The 23,861-nt window shown below is 38.6% G+C and overlaps 1 protein-coding gene across 1 annotated transcript in view; it reads right to left on the reverse strand.

Annotated features, from left to right (window-relative positions):
• The window catches only part of C2H5orf63 (chromosome 2 C5orf63 homolog), a 192,455-nt gene that overhangs the window by 90,586 nt on the left and 78,008 nt on the right, over positions 1 to 23,861 (reverse strand). The window lies entirely within an intron of this gene.

Below are 23,861 nucleotides of genomic sequence, written 5' to 3' on the forward strand. Positions count from 1 at the left end.
GCTAGTTTTACCATCCCTGCTGGAATGCAGGATTCATTGGCAGAAGTAGTTCCAGGAAACAGTTCAACCTGCTAGAGAGGTGCTGCACAGGTCACACTTTTCTTACACAGGATGCTCTGCTCAGATAGATTTATTTGCCATGCCGAGGTGACTATCAGCTCTGTTCTGCAGAGCGCTCTGCAAAACACAGCTGATAGTCACTTCGGCATGGCAAATAAATCCCTGATTATAACTATTATTTGTGCACATTATTTTTAATATAATATACCTTGATGTCATAATAGTAAAATGTCATTCATTAACTTCATTATCCCTGCTGCACAGATGCGCTGTCGCTCTTTTAAAGTTTAAGCCAGGCCAGGGGGTCTCTCAGTTACTAACCTGCCTTACCGGTCCGGTATAGTAGGGCAGCAGCTGAAGATTGAAGTAGGCTAAAGCAAGTTGATGGCTCCGTCCAAATGGGATGACAGGTCCGCAGGTGGCAGCAGTCTCTCCTTCCCTTTTGCCGCCAGTACCGCGCTCAGTATCCTGCTCCCTTGCGCATGCGCAGGGAGCCAATCAACGCCGGTCATGTTCTCCTGGTGCTGTCAATCACCAGGAGAACATGTATGTCTCTGATTGGCTCCTTCGCTAAGAGGCATTACGAGGGATGCCTCCTATTGGACCATTTTTTCATTACTGACGTTCGGTCAGCCTGTGTCGGCCAGTGGGTGGCGCTCAAATGCTACGCTGTTGGATTTGAAAAATGCACCCATGTTGCGCAACGGAGAAGTAGAAATGTACACTGCATCTCCATAGCTTAACATGGGGGGGGATTTAAAAAAATTTTTACTGCACGTCCGTGATATATATATATATAAATATATATATATATAGTTAGTTGAAATTACTGTGAATATGAAAGCCCTGTGCTAACCTGTACACACAGCTCTTGTAATCTCAGTAATTTTTTTTACTGCACGTCCGTGATATATATATATATATATAGTTAGTTGAAATTACTGTGAATATGAAAGCCCTGTGCTAACCTGTACACACAGCTCTTGTAATCTATTGGGAATTACTACAACCCTTTACGGAGTATGGTAATGAAAGGTCCTGGTTTAAATCCCCTTTTACCTTGAACTGGGTAGAGTAGACGGATATTAAAAAAAAACGGTAGGCCCTGTAAATGTATGACACTGCTGACACATTTGAGAACTAGGGGTTCAACAATGACTGAGAGTAATAAGCAACCCCTAGAACCTCACTAGAATTGACATTGCTTCTCCTTGGTGCAATCTTGTCTCAAGACGTTCCCTCTAAGGCCAGTTTTGTGAGTGGTCCAGCAGTGAAACAGTTAATTAGAGCAATTATCAAACACTACACAATGCAGACTGCAAGGTTTGGTTCCCTTATTAACTGTTTTACTGCTGGGCTGCTCACAAAACTGCCCTAGACCGTTAATTTCTATATAGTTTTAAACAAAGCTGCTGGCAATATTTAGCTGATCTACCTTGTTTGTAAGCTCCCATATGCTATTTAAATTTTATGGCGGCAAAAGCAGATCTATTATTTTTTTTTTATTCATATTTCTAAAGTAATATTCCAGTTGGACACAAAATTAGAAAAACTTAAAGGGACAGTGGTAGCCTATATTTTATCCCCTTTAATTTGTTCCCATTGATCCATTTTACGTGCTGGAGTGTATCCACACCCATACTAAAACTTTCTATACTTTAGTATACTTAAATATTGGATATAGAGATGCTGTGTCAACATAACCAGCAGAAGAAATAACACTCAAAATCATTTTGAATTAGGTTAGTCAATTAAGGAGGTAGATAAAACTGTTTAATTGCAGATATAACCCCTACATGTTTAAAGTGTTTCAAGGTAGCCATGCCTGCAGTTTAACAGCTGCAGCCACCTGGGAATTAGAGATACAATATACAAGGTACACAGTTTTGGAAAATACACCCCTTGGCACATCAAATGAGGGGCTGCATGTATTGCTAGCACAAATTTGGAGTGCGTAAGACATAAATGAACATGTCACTTTGCTTAGAAAAAAATAATTTCTAAGCAAAGCACCATATTCCATGAATATTTGCACACTCCACTTTTGTGCTAGAAGTACCATTGATCAATTTTACATGCTGGAGTGTATCCATACCCATACTAAAACTTTCTATACTTTAGTATACTTAAATATTGGCTATAGAGATGTTGTGTAAACATAGCCAGCAGAAGAAATAACACTTGCTGTGGGGGTTAGGAGAGATAAGCAATAAAATGTTAATCTTTCAATTGCTCTCCCTAAGGGCCTGATGATCTAAAGGTCTCTGGGCTGGCAAGATTATTAAAGAAAGCTCACAGTCCTCCTATTTCCCAGGTGGAATAATCAAAAGCACTTTTTACCCCAAAAACAGGGTGTGTCACTAAGGGGTGTATACCGCATTTTTGTATGGTGAGATACAGATACACAAAAATACGCAGAAATAATAGAATTGTTCAGGTGCACCAAACGTCATACATTAAATCATATTAAAAATGCACAGCGTCAATTGTAATTTAAGTACACTGTATGTGCAAAAATCACTTTGAAATTCATACTTTTACGTACAAAATACAATGCGTAATTGTTGTTTTTCGTAAAATGGACTGAACATGGGTTTTCTATGGGCTTATATGAAGTTGTCTCTCTAATCCTAGTGTAATTCTGTAAAGATTTTCGAACTACAGATCTCACAGTTTTTTCTTGTCAACTAAAAGGTGACAAGCTTTTCTCAAAACACTGAAAATACTTATATCCCTAATAGACAAACACATGCATACAAAAATATAGGCAATTGTAAGATGCAATACGCAGAAAACAGCTTAATGTGATTTATATTGGTTGCAGGATTTAATTTGTGCAAGTGTTCATTTCCAGCAAGCTCTATTACTTTTGAATAGGAGACATCTTATGATAATTCCACCAGGGCAGCCACTGCAAGGGTTGGGCAAGAAAAACCTTGTCTGAAATTGCGAGGTTTAGATCATCGGGTCCTGAGTATTGAGTTTGGTAAACAGACAGAAATAATACAGAGAAGTATGTGCGTGTACAGAAAATGCTAAAATAAGGGGATCTGATTTTCCTGCAAGAACAACCCATTTTAGGGCCAGATTACGAGTAGCGTGTTTACAGTTACACAATAACGAAAAGGGGTTTATCGCAGTTGATTATGTGCATTAGGTTTACTGCTCATATTAAAAGTAAAGGCAAAATGCAAGAGCGCAATTACAATTTATGCTACAATGAATACTGCATCCTCGGAGCTCTAGTTAACTGTTTTGCAAAACAAAAAAAAGTGTCACAAAACACATCACAAATACATTACAAAGTACAGTTACAATCATAATAACCCCATGTAATAAAAATTATTTATAAAAAAAGGCAGACAAAGGGTTTTAACATATATATATATATATATATATATATACACACACACACACACACACATGGTATCCCACACAAGTGAGTACACCCCTCACATTTATGTAAATATTTTATTATATCTTTTCATGTGACAGCACTGAAGAAATGACACTTTGCTACAATGCAAAGTAGTGAGTGTACACTAAAAATAACTCACTGTCCCCACAAAATAACTCAACACACAGCCATTAATGTCTAAACCATTGGCAACAAAAGTGAGTACACCCCTAAGTGGAAATGTCCAAATTGGCCCAATTAGCCATTTTCCCTCCCCAGTGTCATGTGACTCATTAGTGTTACAAGGTCTAAGGTGTGAATGAGGAGAAGGTATGTTAAATTTGGTGTTATCGCTTTCAGACTCTCTCATACTGGTAATTGGAAGTTCAACATGGCACCTCATGGCAAAGAACTCTCTGAGGATCTAAATAAAAGAATTGTTGCTCTACATAAAGATGGCATAGGCTATAAGAAGATTGCCAAGACCCTGAAACTAAGCTGCAGCATGGTGGGCAAGACCATACAGCTGTTTCACAGGACAGGTTCCACTAAGAACAGGCCTCGCCATGTTCGACCAAAGAAGTTGAGTGCAAGTGCTCAGCATTATATATCCAGAGGTTGTCTTTGGAAAATAGACGTATGAGTGTTGCCAGCATTGCTGCAGAGGTTGAAGGGGTGGGGGGTCAGCCTGTCAGTGCTCAGACACACTGCATCAAATTGGTCTGCATAGCTGTCGTCCCAGAAGGAAGCCTCTTCTAAAGATGATGCACAAGAAAGCCTGTAAACAGTTTGCTGAAGACTAAGGACATGGATTACTGGAACCATGTTCTGTGGGCTGATGAGACCAAGATAAACTTATTTGGTTCAGATGGTATCAAGCGTGTGTGGCGGCAACCAGGTGAGGAGTACAAAGACAAGTGTGTCTTTCCTACAGTCAAGTATGGTGGTGGGAGTGTCATGGCCTGGACCTGCATGAGTGCTGCCAGCATTGGGGAACTACAGTTCATTGAGGGAACCATGAATGCCAACATGTACTGTGACATACTGAAGCAGAACATGATACCCTCCCTTCCGAGACTAGGCCGCAGGGCAGTTTTCCAACATAACGGCCCTAAACACACCTCCAAGACGACCACTGCCTTGCTAAAAGAAGCTGAGGGTAAAGGTGATGGACTGGCCAAGCATGTCTCCAGACCTAAACCCTATTGAGCATCTGTGGGGCATCCTCAAACGGAATGTGGGGGAGCGCAAGGTCTCTAACATCCTCCAGCTCCATGATGTCGTCATGGAGGACTCCAGTGGCAATCTGTAAAGCTCTGGTGAACTCCATGCCCAAGAGGGTTAAGGATAGTGCTGGAAAATAATGGTGGTCCTACAAATATTGACACTTTGGGCCCAATTTGGACATTTCCAGGGGTGTACTCAATTTTGTTGCCAACGGTTTAGACATTAATGGTTGTGTGTTGAGTTATTTTGAGGGGACAGAAATTTTACACTGTTATACAGGCTGTACACTCACTACTTTACATTGTATCAAAGTGTCATTTCTTCAGTGTTGTCACATGAAAAGATATAATAACATATTTACAAAAATGTGAGGGGTGTACTCACTTTTGTGGGATACTGTATATATACATGTCTAAATATATATATATATATATATATATATATATATATATATATATATATAGTCCCCCAAAAAAGCAAGCAACTCACTGGATTTATACAAAAACTAAATTTATGCTTACCTGATAAATTACTTTCTTTTACGATATGAAGAGTCCACGGATTTCATCCTTACTTGTGGGATATTAACCTCCTGCTAACAGAAAGTGGCAAAGAGCACCACAGCAGAGCTGTATATATAGCCCCTCCCCTTCCCCTCCACCCTCAGTCATTCGGCCGAAGGTATAGGAAGAGAAAAAGGAAAGGCTAAAAAGGTGCAGGGGTGACTGAAGATTACAAAAAATATAAAGAAAAAAAGAACAGGGTGGGCCGTGGACTCGTCATATCGTAAAAGAAAGTAATTTATCAGGTAAGCATAAATTTAGTTTTCTTTTACAAAGATAAGATATTTCCGCTATATCTTATGATAGATTTTTCTAGTGACAGGCTTTCTAGCCTGTATCAAAGTATTGATAACTGAATCAGAGAATCCTTGCTTCGATAAAATCAAGCTTTCAATCTCCACACAGTCAGTAGCAGAGAAATTAGATTTGGATGTTGGAAAGGACCTTGAATGATAAGGTCCTGTCTCAACGGAAGTTTCCACGGTGGCGGAGAGGACATGTCCACTAGATCCGCATACCAAGTCCTGTGTGGCCACGCAGGCGCTATCAGGATCACTGAAGCTCTCTCCTGTTTGATTCGAGCAATCACTCGTGGGAGGAGAGGAAACGGCGGAAACACATAAGCTAGGCTGAACAACCAAGGTACTGCCAAGGCATCTATCAGTTTGGCCTGAGGATCCCTTGACCGGGATCTTGGAAGCTCGGCATTCTGACGAGATGCCATCAAATCCAATTCCGGTCTGCCCCATCTGAGAATCAATGAGGCAAATACCTCCGGGTGAAGTTCCCACTCCCCCCGGATGAAAAGTCTGTCGACTTAGAAAATCTGCTTCCCAGTTCTATATCCCTGGGATGTAGATCGCTGACAGATGACAAGAGTGGGCCTCTGCCCAACTGATTATCTTGGATACTTCTATCATCGCTAAGGAACTCCTTGTTTCCCCCTTGATGATTGACATATGCCACAGTCTTTATGTTGTCCGACTGGAATCTGATGAATTTGGCCGAAGCCAACTGAGGCCACGCCTGAAGCACATTGAATATTGCTCTCAGTTCCAGAATATTGATTGGAAGTAGAGACTTCAGGGAGTTCCAAACTGCACCCCAGCCCAGAAGGCTGGCATCTGTTGTCACTATCACCCACGAGGGTCTGCGGAAACAAGTCCCCTGGGACAGATGATCTGGCGACAACCACCAAAGAAGAGAGTTTCTGGTCTCTTGATCCAGAATTATCTTTGGAGATAAATCCGCATAATCCCCATTCCACTGACCGAACATGCACAGTTGCAGTGGTCTGAGATGAAAGCGAGCAAACGGAACGATGTCCATTGCTGCTACCATTAATTCGATAACCTACATAAACTGAGCCACTGATGGCCGAGGAATGGACAGAAGTACTCGGCAAGTATTCAAAATCTTTGATTTTCTGACCTCCGTCAGAAATACTTACATGGCTACCGAGTCTATCAGAGTTCCCAGAAAAGGAACCCTTGTCTGTGGAACAAGTGAACTCTTCTCTATGTTCACCTTCCAGCCGTGAGTTCTCAGAAAAGACAACACTGTATGAGATTTTGTCAGATGATATGTTGACGCCTGAATCAGAATATCGTCCAGATCAGGCGCCACCGCTATCCCTTGCAGTCTGAGAACCGCCAAAAGAGACCCTAGAACCTTTGTGAAGATTCTGGGTGCTGTGGCCAACACGAAAGGAAGAGCCACGAACTGATAATGTTTGTACAAGAAGGCAAACCTTAGAAACCGATGATGATCTTTGTGGATTGGAATATGAAGGTAAGCATCCTTCAAATCCACGGTAGTCATATATTGACCCTCCTGGATCATTGGCAAAATCGTTCGAATTGTCTCCATCTTGAATGATGGAACTCTTAGAAATTTGTTTAGACACTTGAGGTCCAAAATGGGTCTGAACATTCCCTCTTTTTTGGGGACCACAAATAGGTTTGAGTAAAACCCCTGTCCCTGTTCCAAGTTTGGAAACAGGACAGATTACTCCCATAGTAAAAAGGTCTTTTACACAGCGTAAGAACGCCTCTCTCTTTATCTGGTTTGCAGGTAATTTTGAAAGATGAAATCTCCCTCTTGGGAGAAAATCCTTGAATTCCAATTGATAACCGTGGGTCACTATTTCTAGTGCCCAGGAATCCTGAACATCACTTGCCCAAGCCTGAGCAAAGAAAGAAAGTTTGCCCCCTACTAGATCCGGTCCCGGATCGGGGGCCACCCCTTCATGCTGCTTTGTGGAAGAAGAAGAAGCAGGGGGTCCTCCTTTAAAGTTCCGGGGGGTCCTCTTTTAACCGACCTATCCTGAGGTAGGGCATGGCCCTCACCTCCTGTAATATCAGAAATGATCTCCTTCAATTCGGGCCCAAAAAGGGTCTTACCTTTAAAGGGAATAGCTAAAAGCTTATGTTTTGATGACACATCAGCAGACCAAGATTTGAGCCACAATGCTCTACGTGCTAAAATAGCAAATCCTGCATTTTTTGCCGTTAATTTAGCAATTTGAAAAGCGGCATCAGTAATAAAAGAATGGCTAGCTTAAGAGCCTTAATTCTATCTAGAATGTCATCTAATGGAGTCTCAACCTTAAGAGACTTTTACTGGAACTGGAAGTTACTGGAACAATGCAAGCCGTAGGTTGTAAAAGAAATCCCTTTTTAGTAGACCCTCTAATTTCTTATCCATAGGATCCTTAAAAGCACAACTATCCTCAATGGGTATAGTAGTACACTTAACTAGGGAAGATATAGCTCCCTCTACCTTAGGGACCGCTTGCCATGAGTCCCGAATGGTATCTGATATAGGAGAGGGAGAAAACGGTATACCTGGTCTATCCCATTCCTTACTAATAATTTCCGAAATTCTCTTAGGAACCGGAAAAACATCAGTGTAAGTAGGAACTTCCAAATATTTATACATTTTACACAATTTCTCTGGAGGATTCACAATAGGATCACAATCATCCAGAGTCGATAAAACCTCCCTAAGCAACAGGCAGAGGTGTTCAAGCTTAAATTTAAATGACATAGCATCCGAATCTGTCTGAGGCAAAACATTCCCTGAATCAGAAATTTCACCCTCAGACAGTAATTCCCTGATCCCCAACTCAGAGCACTGTGAGGGAACATCGGAAATAGCTAATAAAGCATCAGAGGATTCAGTATTCACATTAATACTTGACCTACTGCGTTTACCCTGCAACACTGGTAATTTAGACAATACCTCTGTAAGGGTAGTTGACATAACTGCAGCCATCTCCTGCAGAGTAAAGGAATTTGATGCACTAGAAGTACTAGGCGTCGCTTGTGTGGGCATAAAAGGTTGTGACACTTGTGGAGAATTGGATGGCATATCCGGATTCTCTTCAGACTGAGAATCATCCCTAGGCACACTTACTTTATTTAAAATATGCTTTTTACATTGTAAAGCCCTTTCAGTACAAAAGTTACACAATGTTAGAGGGGGTTGCACAATAACTTCTAAACACATATAACAATGAGAAACCTTAATGTCAAAATGGGGTTTATTTAGCAGCGCTAAAAAAAGCTAGGAAATGATGATACCAATCTAATTTATGTTTTATACAATCTTGTTTATTTAAAAATTCTTATAACACATAAAAACAACAACAAATGCTATTCCTAATTAATAAAGGGATGTCTCCCTTATACAACACTTATAAAAACAGACTAGAACCATATATATTGATAAACCCTAGAATTCCAGGTATAAAGGAATTAGTTCTATAGATAACATATGGCAAACAACAAATTTCTAAGATAAATGGTGAATTGAATATTTAAAAGGCAGAAATGTATCAATCCTAACAGATTTACAGTTCTTCAGTAACAAATACCGTTATAAAGTTACACAGTTACTTTCCTTGGACATATAATTGGCTCAGGTGTGCTGGATAGTTAAAAAGGCAAAAAACAGCCGTTATTCTGATTTAGGTGCCAGAACAATCGTGGTTAATGGAAATGGTTAATTTAACAGATGAATACCTTGATGTCTTTAAAGTTCAGTTTGCGTGTTTTAAAAAACGTAGTGCAAATTAGTGTAGAGGTACCTTAATCTGTCCTGGTTGCAACCGCTGATATTCTTCACTGTGAGGGATTCACAGACTGTTTGTTCCTGGTGCTTCTGATAAGTCACCTGACCTTCTCTTTGATTCAGAGGTCAGGGGTGATGATCCGTTCTGGTGATGTAGTTATCCTTTTTTTTTTGTTTTCCTTTCTTCTTATAGCCCAAATATTGTTTTCATCTGGGTTCCCTCAGACTTCTTAAGGTTTAAAGAAATCTTTGGTCAGTGTTTAGCAGTAGCACCGTATTCCCTGAAGTTACCAAAGGTAGATTTTAACTTGCAGGGTCAGGAGAAAAGTTTAAAGTTGCAGGGTCACACAGCTTTGTGACAGTAGTAAATGATGTTTAGTAGAGTGTAGCAGGTCCCATTCAACGCGTTTCACCCTTCTGGTCTTTATCAAGAATTTCTTTTCTTCTTATCCACCATTTAGTTCTCTTTGAGGGAAGAACTTTTTTAGCAGCAGGAATCCACCTTTAGGCGCTCCTATCACACTACACATAAAAACCTTAATGTCAGACATGTTGAACAGACTAGTAATACCACAAAAGACGTTTAAACACTTATTTATAGCATAAAATAAACATTAGAAAAAATGTGTACTGTGCCTTTAAGAAAAGAAAAAGTGAACAATTTTTCCAAAATGCACAAAAAACATTAAATTATTCCCAAATTTAACTTAATATCATTGGTTAATCCAAAAATTACTGCACCCAGAAGCAAGGGCAGAAATAAGGCTTCAGAAGTACTTATATCAACATGTAGTCAAAAGATAGATAAAAATACACTCTGCACCTCGCCACAGCTCTGCTGTGGCACCTACCTGCCCCCAGGGTACTTTGAATCAAGTTTCCAACCCTTCAGACCAGCTACACAGTCCAGGAGCCACCGAGTTACTGTTTGCTGCAGCTAAGCCTGAATAAATTGCGCCAAAATAGGCTCCACCCCTTAAGGTCAAAAGTTGGAGTAGGCCCAAACAACACCGCATTGAAATGCAGTTTTGCACTAAAGTTAAAATACACACACAATATAACCCTCAAGCATAAAACCAATAAGTTTTAAGTGCCAAAAATAAAAAATATAAAACATCGTTTTTTATATTGTCTCCCATGTCACATAATGCCCAAATATCAACTAATGATAAATATAAAATAGGTACTCCAGTAACACCCCTCTTATTAAAATAGGTTTTACTGCTTACCCCATTCCCATACAGGGAAATAATGCCAGCCAGTTCTGATACACCAAGTCTCCTCAGAAAAAAAGGCTGCACATACCTTAATGCTGCTTGTAGCATGAAACCGGTCTCCACACTGAAGATGTCTCATGGTTACCTTCAGAAGTCTTGTGGGAACCAGCATGGATCTTAGTTACAACTGCTAAGATCATCAAACCTCAGGGCAGAAATCTTCTTCCATATCCCCCTGAGGAAAATAGTATGCACCGGTACCATTTAAAATAAAAAACTTCTTGATTGAAGAAACTAAAACTAACACCTCACTTTACCATGTCTTCCTAGTATAACACAGGCAAAGAGAATGACTGAGGGTGGAGGGGAAGGGGAGGGGCTATATATACAGCTCTGCTGTGGTGCTCTTTGCCACTTCCTGTTAGCAGGAGGTTAATATCCCAAAAGTAAGGATGAAATCCGTGGACAGACATTATATTTTTTTAAAAGAAAGGTGCTTTAATGGCACACAGGAAACACAGTGACGTTTTGGGGATCAATCATCCCTTAGTCTGATGAAGGGGTGATTGATCCCCAAAACGTCACTGTGTTTCCTGTGTGCCATTAAAGCACCTTTTGTATAAATCCAGTGAGTGCTTGCTTTTTTGGGGACTATACTATTCTTTGCCTGCACCCTGGTAGCTGAATTTGGAGGTGGGAGTGCGCTCTCTTGTGGATTTTATATATATATATATATATATATATATATACACATATACACACACACACATATATACAGTATATATATGTATATTTGTATTTATAGACATATATACACATATAAATACACATGTACACACATATAGACATATGTATATATATATATATATATATATATATATATATATATATATATATATATATATATATAAAAGTGCATTGGAGCTCTTTGCAGTTATGTAGATAAAAACATGAAAAAGCATATTTATGCAATATTCATTTTTAATAAAGTGTTATACTGTGCATTTATTGTAAATATTTCACATTCCAATGTTCTTCACATAGGGGAATATGTTCTAAGTATTTATAAATAGATATGCCTATATATATCTATATATATATATATATATATATATATATATATATATATATATATATATATATATATATATACAGTCGAATGCAAAAGTTTAGGCACCCCTGACAATTTCCATGATTTTCATTTATAAATAATTGGGTGTTTGGATCAGCAATTTCATTTTGGTCTATCAAATAACTGAAATAAGGACACAGTAATATTTCAGAAGTGAAATGAGGTTTATTGGATTAACAGAAAATGTGCAATATGCATCAAAACAAAATTAGACAGGTGCATAAATTTGGGCACCTATGTCATTTTGTTGATTTGAATACCTGGAACTACCTAGCACTGATTAATTGGAACTCACAATTGGTTTGGTGAGCCCATTAAGCCTTGAACTTCATAGACAGGTGCATCCAATCATGAGAAAAGGTATTTAAGGTGGCCAATTGCAAGTTGTTGTTCTTTTTGACTCTCCTCTGAAGAGTGGCAACTTGGGGGCCTCAAAACAACTCTCAAATGACATGAAAACAAAGATTGTTCAACATTATGGTTTAGGGGAAAGCTACAAAAAGCTATTGCTGAGATTTAAGCTGTCAGTGTCCACTGTGAGGAACATAGTAAAATGGAAGACCACAGGCACAGTTCTTGTTAAGGCCAGAAGTAAAATATTGGAGAGTCAAAGGCAAAGGATGGTGAGAACGGTCAAAAACAGCCCACAGACCACTTTCAAAGTCCTACAACATCATCTTGCTGCAGATGGTGTCACTGTGCATCGTTCAACAATTCAGCATATGGGAGAGTGATGCGGAAGCCGCCTTTTCTGCACAAACTCCACAAACAGAGTCGCTTGAGGTATGCAAACGCACATTTGGACAAGCCAGCTTCATTTTGGAAGAAGGTGTTGTGGACTGATAATACAAAGATTGAGTTATTTGGTTATAACAAGGGGCGTTATGCATGGCGGCAAAAGAACACATCGTTCCAAGACAAACACTTGCTAGCCACAGTAAAATTTGGTGGATATTCCATCATGCTGTGGGGCTGTGTGGCCAGTGCCGGTACTGGGAATCTTGTTAAAGTTGAGGGTCACATGGATTCCACTCAATATCAGCAGATACTTGAGAATAATGTTGAGGAATCAGTCACAAAGTTGAAGTTACGCCAAAACTGGATATTTCAACAAAACAAGACCCAAAACACTGCTCAAAATCTACTCTGGCATTTATGCAGAGGATCAAGTACAATGTTCTGGAATGGCCATCTCAGTCCCCAGACCTGAATATCATTGAAAATCTGTGGGGTGATTTGAAGCGGGATGTCCATGCTCGGTAACCATCAAACCTAACTGAACTGGAGATGTTTTGCAAGGAGGAATGGTCCAAAATACCTTCATCCAGAAACCAGACACTCATTACAGGATATAGGAACCTTCTAGAGGCTGTTATTTCTGATAAAGAAGGCTCTATTAAATATTGATGCAATATTTCTGTTGGGGTGCCCAAATTTATGCACCTGTCTAATTTCGTTTTGATGCAAATTGCACATCTTCTGTTAATCCAATAAACTTCAATTCACTACTGAAATATTACTGTGTCCTTCATTTATTTGATAGATCAAAATGAAATTGCTGATCCAAACACCCAATTATTTATAAATGAAAATCATAGAAATTGTCAGGGGTGCCTAAACGTTTGCATACGACTGTATATATATATATATATATATATATATATATAGATAGATAGATAGATATTGTACCAAAATACCATCAAATATATATAAATATGTATTTATGAATAAATATAACATATACTACTATGTGAAGAACATTGGAAAGTGAAATATTCTGCTTAGTGTACTGAGAATATGCAATCAGGTTTTCGCGTGAGTAGGGTGCTTTTTTCCCACTTTTTTTGCTCGATTGACTTCTATGGGGGAATACGTTATTGCGTGCGCAATATTCAAAGTTCGACTTTTTACGCGCATCGGGTTAGCGCACAAGCAAAAACTTTTTACTTTAAACTTGTTATAGGAGCACTACACAACAAAGGCAAAAAATTATTTCTCAGAGAGTTAGTCATTGAGCAGGAGTATTAAATACTGCTCCATTTGAAATCTGGCCCTTAATTGGTGGTGGTTTCAAACAACAAAGCCAGCTATTTCCCATACAGAAAAAAACACAAAGAAGCAATTTCTCATACATTTTATACTCTGCAGCTGGTATAACAACTGCAGCTGGTATAACAAATCATTGGAAACATACGGCTAGATTACGAGTTTTGCGTTATGAGGGGTGCGGTACTAAGCTGCACGTTATTGTCCCCGCTCACTTACCTACAGCGCTGGTATTACAGGTTTTCAGAAACACTTACCTACAGCGCTGGTATTACAGGTTTTCAGAAACCCAGTTAAAAGGCAAGAAGTGAGCGTAGAGCAAAATTGAGCTCCATAGCGCACTCCAATACTAGCGCTGCTTAAGTCAGCGGTAAGCTGGTTGTACGTGCTCGTGCACGATTTCCCCATAGACATCAATGGGGAGAGCCGGCTGAGAAAAAGTCTAACACCTGCAAAAAAGCAGCGTAAAGCTCAGTAACGCAGCCTTATTGATTCCCAGGGCTGCCATCAGGGGGTGACTCCTGCCAGGGGGGGCCCATGAGGCAAGAACTTAATTTTTTTTTACAGCAGAGTGCTAATTGAGCATGGGAAATGTTATTACAAGGAGTAAATATTAGCATTTGAGAGGATTGCTGAGTGTGCACTAAACCACTATGCACAGTGTGAGACAGACTTGGCACTTTGTACAGTGTGTGCCTGAGTCAGACGGCAGATCACTTTCATTTGCAGAGGAGGTAGGACTCACTTAGCAAATGTTTTTTATTTTTTTGTGCAATTTCGGATTGTAACTTCAGTGTGGTAGTAGTTGTTTGGTGTGGACAGGGGTCCATAAAAACATTTTTTTTAGCAGCAGTGTTTTTATGATTATTTGACAATGCTGTAGAAATTCTACATTTAAAACCATGCAGAAATATTTCCTCCTCAATACACAAATGGTATGTGCCCTTTTGGCAGATATGCATTTTTTTTAATATATATATATATATATATATATATATATATATATATATATATATATATATACATACAGTATATATACACATACACACTGTATATTACATTCCAGTTTACTTCCCCTTTATGCAAGGACTTTCCAGATGCAAGGAGGCATTTTAGCTAAGATTTTTACATCTGCATAAAATGTTATACTCTCAGACTAAGATTGCTCAGTGTTTGAAATGAGACAGGTTAACTTAAAACTGTTCAGTTTACACTACAGCTGACTTAATTTTGAAATACATAACAACAAGCCTAAATTCTGCATTTAACCAGATCTAATGGTATGAGTATCACAGCTTATGGTTCCACCAAGAACAAATAGAGTACAGCATTTTCAAAATCCATAAGTACATCTGACAGATGGGAACATTTGTACACTATATTTGAAGTGGTGCTCTTGGTTGGGGAAAATGGGGAAAAAACAAACAAATATATGTCAACCTTTTAAAAGTACTTTTCTTCATCTAGCCATCTACCTAGATCATTAATGTACAATTTTGAATTCACAGAATTATTTTTGTTTACACATTTACAAATATGATTCTTTAAAAGGTGATCTCTTAATTTCTGCAATTTTTTTATCAGGCATGTCACACACTGTTGATTTAGAGGATGCAAGGTGCATACATGTTTCCTCCTGTGAGTGTTTCTGTGGGTGTGTTTATGTCTTTTTGCTTTGGTTTGTGTCTCTATGAGTGTGTATGTATTTTTTTCTGTGGGTCTCTCTGTGAGGGTGGGTGAGTATGTCTTTGTGCATTTTCTGTGGATGTCTGTGAGGGTGTGTGCATATGTCTGAGCTTTTTCTATGGGTGTCTCTGTGAGGGTGTGTGTATGTTTGCCTTTGTGTATTTTCTCTGGATGCCTCTGTGAGGGTGGGTATGTATGTCTGTGTTTTCTGTGGATGTCTCTGTGAGGGTGTGTGTGTATGTATGTATGTGTGTGTTTTCTGTGGATGTCTCTGTGAGTGTGTGTGTTTTCTGTGGGTGTCTCTGTGAGGGTGTGTGTATGTCTTTTTGTGTCTTCTGTGGATGTCTCAGTGAGGATGTGTGTATGTATGTCTTTCTGTGTTTTATGTGGTTGTCTCTCTGTGTGTGTATGTCTTTGTGTGTTTTCTTAGGCTGTCTTTGTCAGTGTTTCCTTGGGTGTATGTGCAAGTTTGAGTGTGTGTGTGTCCATTGTCTGTTCCTTTTTAGGACATTTTGACCTTACTACTGATTATTCACATCTTTCTACAGACTTTGAGATTAATTAGACCTTTACGGAAGTCACCAATCCACCATTTAACTTTTAAATTATTGTTTAGGCAGTTCAGGGCCCTTCCTTTCAGCCACTGCATGCCGTTGTCATAATTTAGTTGGCATCTTCCTTTACAAAAAGATAATCAGAACTCCATATTTTGTTTTTTAAATCTCCTTTTTTTTTTTTTTTACAAAACTGTAGTCTACCTCATTACTTGTCAGGTCAATGTAATCAAGTGCTGAGTGTCTGCTTGGGTGTCTGTGTCTGAGTGTGTTTGTGTGTTTCTTAACGTGTCTGCTAGAGTGTCTATATGTGAATCCTTATGTGTGAGTGTGTGTGTGTTTCAGTGTATGAGTGTGTCTGTGTGTTTGTATGTTACTACCTTTACAACATTTTAAAGTTTAAATAGACACTTAAAGGGACAGTTTACTCAAAAATGTTCTCCCCTTTAATTTGTTCCCAATGATCCACTTTACCTGCTGGAGTGTATTAAATTGTTTACAAGTAGCTCCTTTACCCTTATATTGGCATTTGAAATTGTTAATTTAGCATGTGGTATCCCCACCTATTCTGAAAGTTTGTGGCCGCGCGTACCAGCTATAGATAAGCTTTGTAAACACAGCCAGCAGAAGAAATTACACTCCCAGTGTGATAAAGCAGAGATAAGGTAGTAAACTGTTGATTTTCCATTGTTCTCTCAAAGTATTGGTGATTGTTTTAAGGACAGATATAAGATAAAGAAGCAGGTATATGTGCACAATGTGATACAGTAATGAGATCTGATTATACCTACAAGCTCAACCTATTTTATTAGGCTGTGGCTTCAAAACACAAAATCAGAGCTTTAATATACAGAAATAAACCTTAAAAAGCTAATTTTCATACATTTTTTACTCTGCAGTTGGTAAAAAAAGCAATTGTAAACACATTAAGGGAAAAACTATTTTACAGTATACTGTCCCTTTAAGAATAAAGTGCAAATACGTTTAATTCACTTGGTCAAAAATTGCACATGTCAAAGGGGGGCCCTGATTAATGGTTAAGTCAGGGGCCCCAAAATTGCTAGTGGAGGCCCTGTTGATTCCTATGGGGAAAAACATTTTATGTTTACACCTAACACCCTAACATGAACCCTGAGTCTAAACACCCCTAATCTTACACTTATTAACCACTAATCTGCCACCCCCGACATCGCTGACACCTACATTATACTTATTAACCCCTAATCTGCCGCTCCGGACATCGCTGCCACTCTAATAAACATATTAACCACTAAACTGCCGCCCTCTTGCATCGCAAACACTAGGTAAAGATTATTAACCCCTAATCTGCCGCCACCTACCTACATTTATTGTACCTAGTTAAAATAAATACAAACTTGCCAGTAAAATAAAAATAAAACCTAAGCTAGCTACAATGTAACTATTAGTTATATTGTAGCTAGCTTAGGGTTTATTTTACAGATAAGTATTTAGTTTTAAATAGGAATTATTTAGTTAGTGATAGTAATTTTTATTTATATTTATTTTAATTATATTTAAGTTAGGGGGTGTTAGGGTTAGACTTAGATTTACGGGTTAATAAATTTAGTATAGTGGTGGCGACGTTGAGGGCGGCAGATTAGAGGTTAATAAATGTAGGTAGGTGGCGGCGATGTTAGGGGTGGCAGATTAGGGGTTAATAATATTTAACTAGTGTTTGCGAGGCGGGAGTGCGGCGGTTTAGGGGTTAATATGTTTATTCTAGTGGCGGTGATGTCGGGAGCGGCAGATTAGGGGTTAATAATTTTATTTTAATGTTTGCAATGCGGGAGGGCCTCGGTTTAAGGGTTAATAGGTAGTTTATAGGTGTACTTTTTAGCACTTTAGTTATGAGTTTTATGCTACAGCTTTGTAGTGTAAAACTCATAACTACTGACTTTAAAATGCGGTACAAATCTTGACGGGATAGGGTGTACCGCTCACTTTTTAGCCTCCCAGGACAAGCTTGTAATACCGCCGCTATGGAAGTCCCATTGAAAAAAAGAGTATACACTATTTTGCGTAAGTTGATTTGCGGTAAGTCCAAAAAAGTGTGCGGTGCTCCTAAATCTGCAAGACTCGTAATAGCAGCGATAGTAAAAAAGCAGCGTTATGAGGCTTAACGCTGCTTTTTTACTCATAACACAAGACTCGTAATCTAGCCGATAGTTAGGGAAAACAATTTTACACTACACTGTCCCTTTAAACACCATTTCTAAAACGAAGTGACCTGTGACACAGTAGCAAAGAAATGTTAATTTATTCCATCGTATAACAAGTTGGCATATGGTAGACTAATTCATCATTTAAACATATGGTGATTAATTAAGAGAATTTTTTTTTTATCATACCGAATTAATGATTTGTTTAATATCACTACATAAATGTAAATCTCAGACAGGCAAGTATAACAAATAAGGAGAGATACTAAAAAACAAGGCGGCTTAAAGTAAGGGGGATTAAGGACATTCAACAAGAAGACACTGGGGAATTATTCCTTTATAAAACAAGTATTTTTTTAGACACTAACACACCTTTGGGTTTATATTCACATGAAATATGACATTTTTTACATTCTATCCAGTGAATTTGAGATAATTGGGTCCTAAGTGCTTTAAAGATAAAAGTGCTTTCAGAAAAAAGTACCAGTTTTATTCCAAACAACAGTAGTTTATAGACACATTTTGTTCTCAAACATGTACGTCATACACACAGTCTAAAGGCACAAGGGTCTTCCCAGAGAAATAGGACACAGCAATGTCTAGTGTCTACTAGAAGACATGGACAGTTACTTGATCCTACCTCAATCGGTATAAGGTAATTGTCACATATCTTTTGCACTCCTTACTGCGTCTGGTGTCAAATTGGTATCAAGTTAGGCTCTTCCTGGCCTTTTGGAACCACACTTACAGAAACTTCTTTTCTGTGTAAATTTGTGAGGAAACCCTTCTTTTACTCATGCCACTACCAGCCACGCAGAGAGAAAACAAAGAAACCGCTGGCAGTGTTTAATGTATAAAATGTGTCTACAACACAATCACATTTATTACCCTTAATATATATGAGGTATTAAAAACACATATCACTCCCACTTGGAGCACAAACATCAGCATCTAAAATCGAGCAATTCTTGCATAAAAACCAAATGTTCCTTTTGAGTCAATACCAGTCTGTCCAGGCTGAAAAGGGGAATCCAGACGTGGACTCTTTGCTCAGTGTGCTTCTCTGTGAAAAGCATTACTGGGCTAAAAGAAGCTGCACCAAGGTGGTAAATTGCCATAGAACAGGCTAACAATGGTATTGAGCCAGTTGTTCGTTCCTGTGAGTGTACTTCTCTCTGTGTGTATTTAGTCTCCCTATAGGAAAAAGGGGAATCCAGAAGTGGACTCCTTGCTCAGTGTGCTTAGAGGAATATGGCTACACCTCACTGACGAGGCCCAATAAAGGCCGAAACACTCGTCTGGGGTTGCTGTGTTCCTTGTACAGAGAGGAATTGCCTAGTATTTTGGCGCTGGACTGACCGTAATAGGCGGGATCAGACTGATATACTACAGGAAAGTTCTACTCTGTGAAAAGCATTACTGGGCTAAAAGACGCTGCATCCAGGTGGTAAATCGTCATAGAACAGGGTAACAATGGTATTGAGCCGGTTGTTCATTCCTGTCAGTGTACGTCTCTCTGTGTGTATTTAGTCTCCCTACGGGAAAAATGGGAATCCAGACGTGGACTGCTTGCTCAGTGTGCTTAGAGGCTACACCTCACTGACAAGGCCCAATGAAGGCCGAAACGATTGTCTGGGGTTGCTGTGTCCTTTGTTCAGAGAGGAATTGCCTGGTATTTCGGTGCTGGACTGACCGTAATATGCGGGGTCAGACTGATATACTACAGGAAAGTTCTACTCTGTGAAATGCATTACTGGGCTAAAAGAAGCTGCACCCAGGTGGTAAATCACCATAGAACAGACTAACAATGGTATTGAGACGGTTTTTCGTTCCTGTGAGTGTGCTTCTCTTTGTGTGAATTTAGTCTCCCTATGGGAAAAAGGGGAATTCAGACTTGGACTCCTTGCTCAGTGTGCTTAGAGGAATATGGCTACAACTCACTGATGAGGCCCAATGAAGATCGAAACGATTGTCTGGGGTTGCTTTGTTCCTTGTTCAGAGAGGAATTGCCTGGTATTTCTGCGCTGGACTGACCGTTATAAGCGGGATCAGACTGATATACTACAGGAAAGTTCTTCTCCGTGAAAAGCATTACTGGGCTAAAAGAAGCTGCAGCCAGGTGGTAAATCTCCATAGAACAGGCTAACAATGGTATTGAGCTGGTTGTTCGTTCCTGTGAGTGTGCTTCTCTCTGTGTGTGAAAAGAGTATTTTGCCTGTTTAATAAAAAAACTTCTGGTCTAATCCTTACGCGTTTCGAATGTATGATAAAGTCAAAATATAATTGCCGTTATACTGGTTTGTCTTCAGAATGCGTAAATATTTTGCCTTTTAGAAAATGTAATTGCCTTCTTGATCAAAGGATTCAGTAGAACGTTAAAATTCTGTTATTTAAAGATAACGCCAATAAGTCACAAAAGGGTGGACTTCCGCAAATTGGATCAGATTTGATCACGTGTTCTTACTATGTTTTAGAGCATCCCAATCCGTTTAGATGGTCACCGGATTGTTTAAATACAACAATGCAATCATTATAAACATCCTTACAGTATTACTAGATTAAAATCTTCACACTTTATAACAGTATTGTTCTTGCCATTTAACAATTTATAGAACTCTGATACATACCAAGTTGTGATCCTTAAATATCAAAATTACAATGTTTCAATCCTCAGCAGACATTTCATTATATTCTAAATACCAATCTAAATTAAAATCAAAAGACCATTCATCTTTCATATCCTGTATCCTAGTATTAGTATCATTGATTTCTGAGATCCTTGTCCCGATGTATCCTTAGATACAAATGAGCGCATACTTATCTTTAAAAAAAAACTCTATATACTTACACCTACATATGACAATATCTATATGTAATGTATAATACAAGTCGGAACCTTATTTAGTCACAAAAAAGCTGCAATGTCTATATCCTTTTTTAAACCAAAAGGGACTAAACTGTTTAGTACATGGATCCAACAGGTTTCTCATTGTCTTATAATTAATTCCCTATTCCCTCTTTCTCCTGTTTTGACATGTTCCAAACCTCGCAAACATTTTGGATCTTGACTATGTACTGTCCTATAATGTTCAGATACGTTATGAGATGTTAAACCTATTTTGATGTTATTAATATGTTCATGCAACATCTTCTTATAGGGTCTAGTCGTACAACCTATATACTGCTGATCACAACTGCACTGCAATAGGTATACTACATGGTCCGTCTTACAATTACATAACGTTTGTAATTCACATTAAATACATTTTGTAGGATTTGTACCATTGTACATATGTTCACACGAGAAACAATTTAATCTATTGCATTTGTAGAAACCTGTAGCTCTTTTTTTCGTTTAACCAGGTATCTTTTGATCTTATCTTTTTTAGTTTGCTTGTGGCTGGAATTGATATAAAATTTTTCTTTCTAAAAATAAAATTAGGTTTTGTATTTATTATCCGATTAAGGAGAGAGTCCTTTAAGATGTACCAATATTTCTGAATGATGTGTTTTACCCTTTTATCCCCTGTGATCCCTCATTATTTGTTAAAATAAAATATTGGTCGAGTTATCAAACTTACTATTGTTTGTATGCTCATTTTTATTTACATTTGGTTCCTGTTCTTTCCATGCATAGATATTATTTTTTGCTTTCTTATATGCTGCCTCTATATTCTTTTTGTCATAACCCTTTTTCCAAAAAGTTCATTCCATTTTGAGCATTTTATTCCCTATGAGCGGCTCGTAGTGGCATGAGTAAAAGAAGGGTTTTCACACGGATTTACACAGAAAGGAAGTTTCTCTAAGTGTGGTTCCAAGAACCAGAAAGAGCCTAACTTGATACCAAGTTGACACTAGACGCAGTAAGGAGTGCAAAGGATACGCAAAACTTACCTTATATCGATTGATGTAGGAGCAACTAAGTGGACAACCAAAATGGGCGAGTAAAATTAGGAAAGAAGATTTATATAGGAGATTCAGCTATCCACCTATTGCACTTACTTACTTGAACTATGTATAGATGTGTGTATGTGTGTATACACATATATTTATGTGTTTATATGCGTATATAAGTCTGTAAATATTTATATATATATATATATATATATATATATATATATATATATACATATATATACAGGTAGCCCTCAGTTTACGCCGGGGTTAGGTTCCAGAAGGAATGGTTGTAAATCGAAAACGTTGTAAATTGAAACCCAGTTTATAATGTAAGTCAATGGGAAGTGAGGGAGTTAGGTTCCAGGCCACTCTCAAAATTGTCATATGTAACACCTAATACATTATTTTTAAAGCTTTGAAATGAAGACTTTAAATGCTAAACAGCATTATAAACCTAATAAAACAATCACACAACACAGAATATATAATTAAAATAAGTTAAATGAGCAAAAACATTTGCTAAACAGCATTATAAACCTAATAAAATAATCACACAACACAGACTTCACTTGCATTTTTCTGCAAACAGTTATTTCTATGCATTCCAATCTGGAATGATTTATAGACAGGAAGATCTTGTTCCTTTGCAAGCTGCACGATAGCTCAGGTCAGGTTAAACTGAATAATTTCAGCTTGCTTGGCTTTGCTGCAACACAAGCGGACAGCTCCACCCACTGGCTATTTTAATAAATGCACTGCTTATCAATGCTTTTCAATAGCAGTCACATGACTGGAAAAAAACATAATTTATGCTTACCTGATAAATTCCTTTCTTCTGTTGTGTGATCAGTCCACGGGTCATCATTACTTCTGGGATATAACTCCTCCCCAACAGGAAATGCAAGAGGATTCACCCAGCAGAGCTGCATATAGCTCCTCCCCTCTACGTCAGTCCCAGTCATTCGACCAAGAATCAACGAGAAAGGAGTAACCAAGGGTGAAGTGGTGACTGGAGTATAATTTAAAAGATATTTACCTGCCTTAAAACAGGGCGGGCCGTGGACTGATCACACAACAGAAGAAAGGAATTTATCAGGTAAGCATAAATTATGTTTTCTTCTGTTATGTGTGATCAGTCCACGGGTCATCATTACTTCTGGGATACCAATACCAAAGCAAAAGTACACGGATGACGGGAGGGATAGGCAGGCTCATTATACAGAAGGAACCACTGCCTGAAGAACCTTTCTCCCAAAAATAGCCTCCGAAGAAGCAAAAGTGTCAAATTTGTAAAATTTGGAAAAAGTATGAAGCGAAGACCAAGTTGCAGCCTTGCAAATCTGTTCAACAGAGGCCTCATTCTTAAAGGCCCAAGTGGAAGCCACAGCTCTAGTGGAGTGAGCTGTAATTCTTTCAGGAGGCTGCTGTCCAGCAGTCTCATAGGCTAAACGTATTATGCTACGAAGCCAAAAAGAGAGAGAGGTAGCAGAAGCTTTTTGACCTCTCCTCTGTCCAGAATAAACGACAAACAGGGAAGAAGTTTGGCGAAAATCTTTAGTTGCCTGCAAGTAGAACTTGAGGGCACGAACTACATCCAGATTGTGTAGAAGACGTTCCTTCTTTGAAGAAGGATTTGGACACAAGGATGGAACAACAATCTCTTGATTGATATTCCTGTTAGTGACTACCTTAGGTAAGAACCCAGGTTTAGTACGCAGAACTACCTTGTCTGAGTGAAAAATCAGATAAGGAGAATCACAATGTAAGGCTGATAACTCAGAGACTCTTCGAGCCGAGGAAATAGCCATTAAAAACAGAACTTTCCAAG

The sequence above is a fragment of the Bombina bombina genome, chromosome 2, assembly GCF_027579735.1.
Source record: "Bombina bombina isolate aBomBom1 chromosome 2, aBomBom1.pri, whole genome shotgun sequence".
Lineage (NCBI taxonomy): Eukaryota > Metazoa > Chordata > Amphibia > Anura > Bombinatoridae > Bombina > Bombina bombina.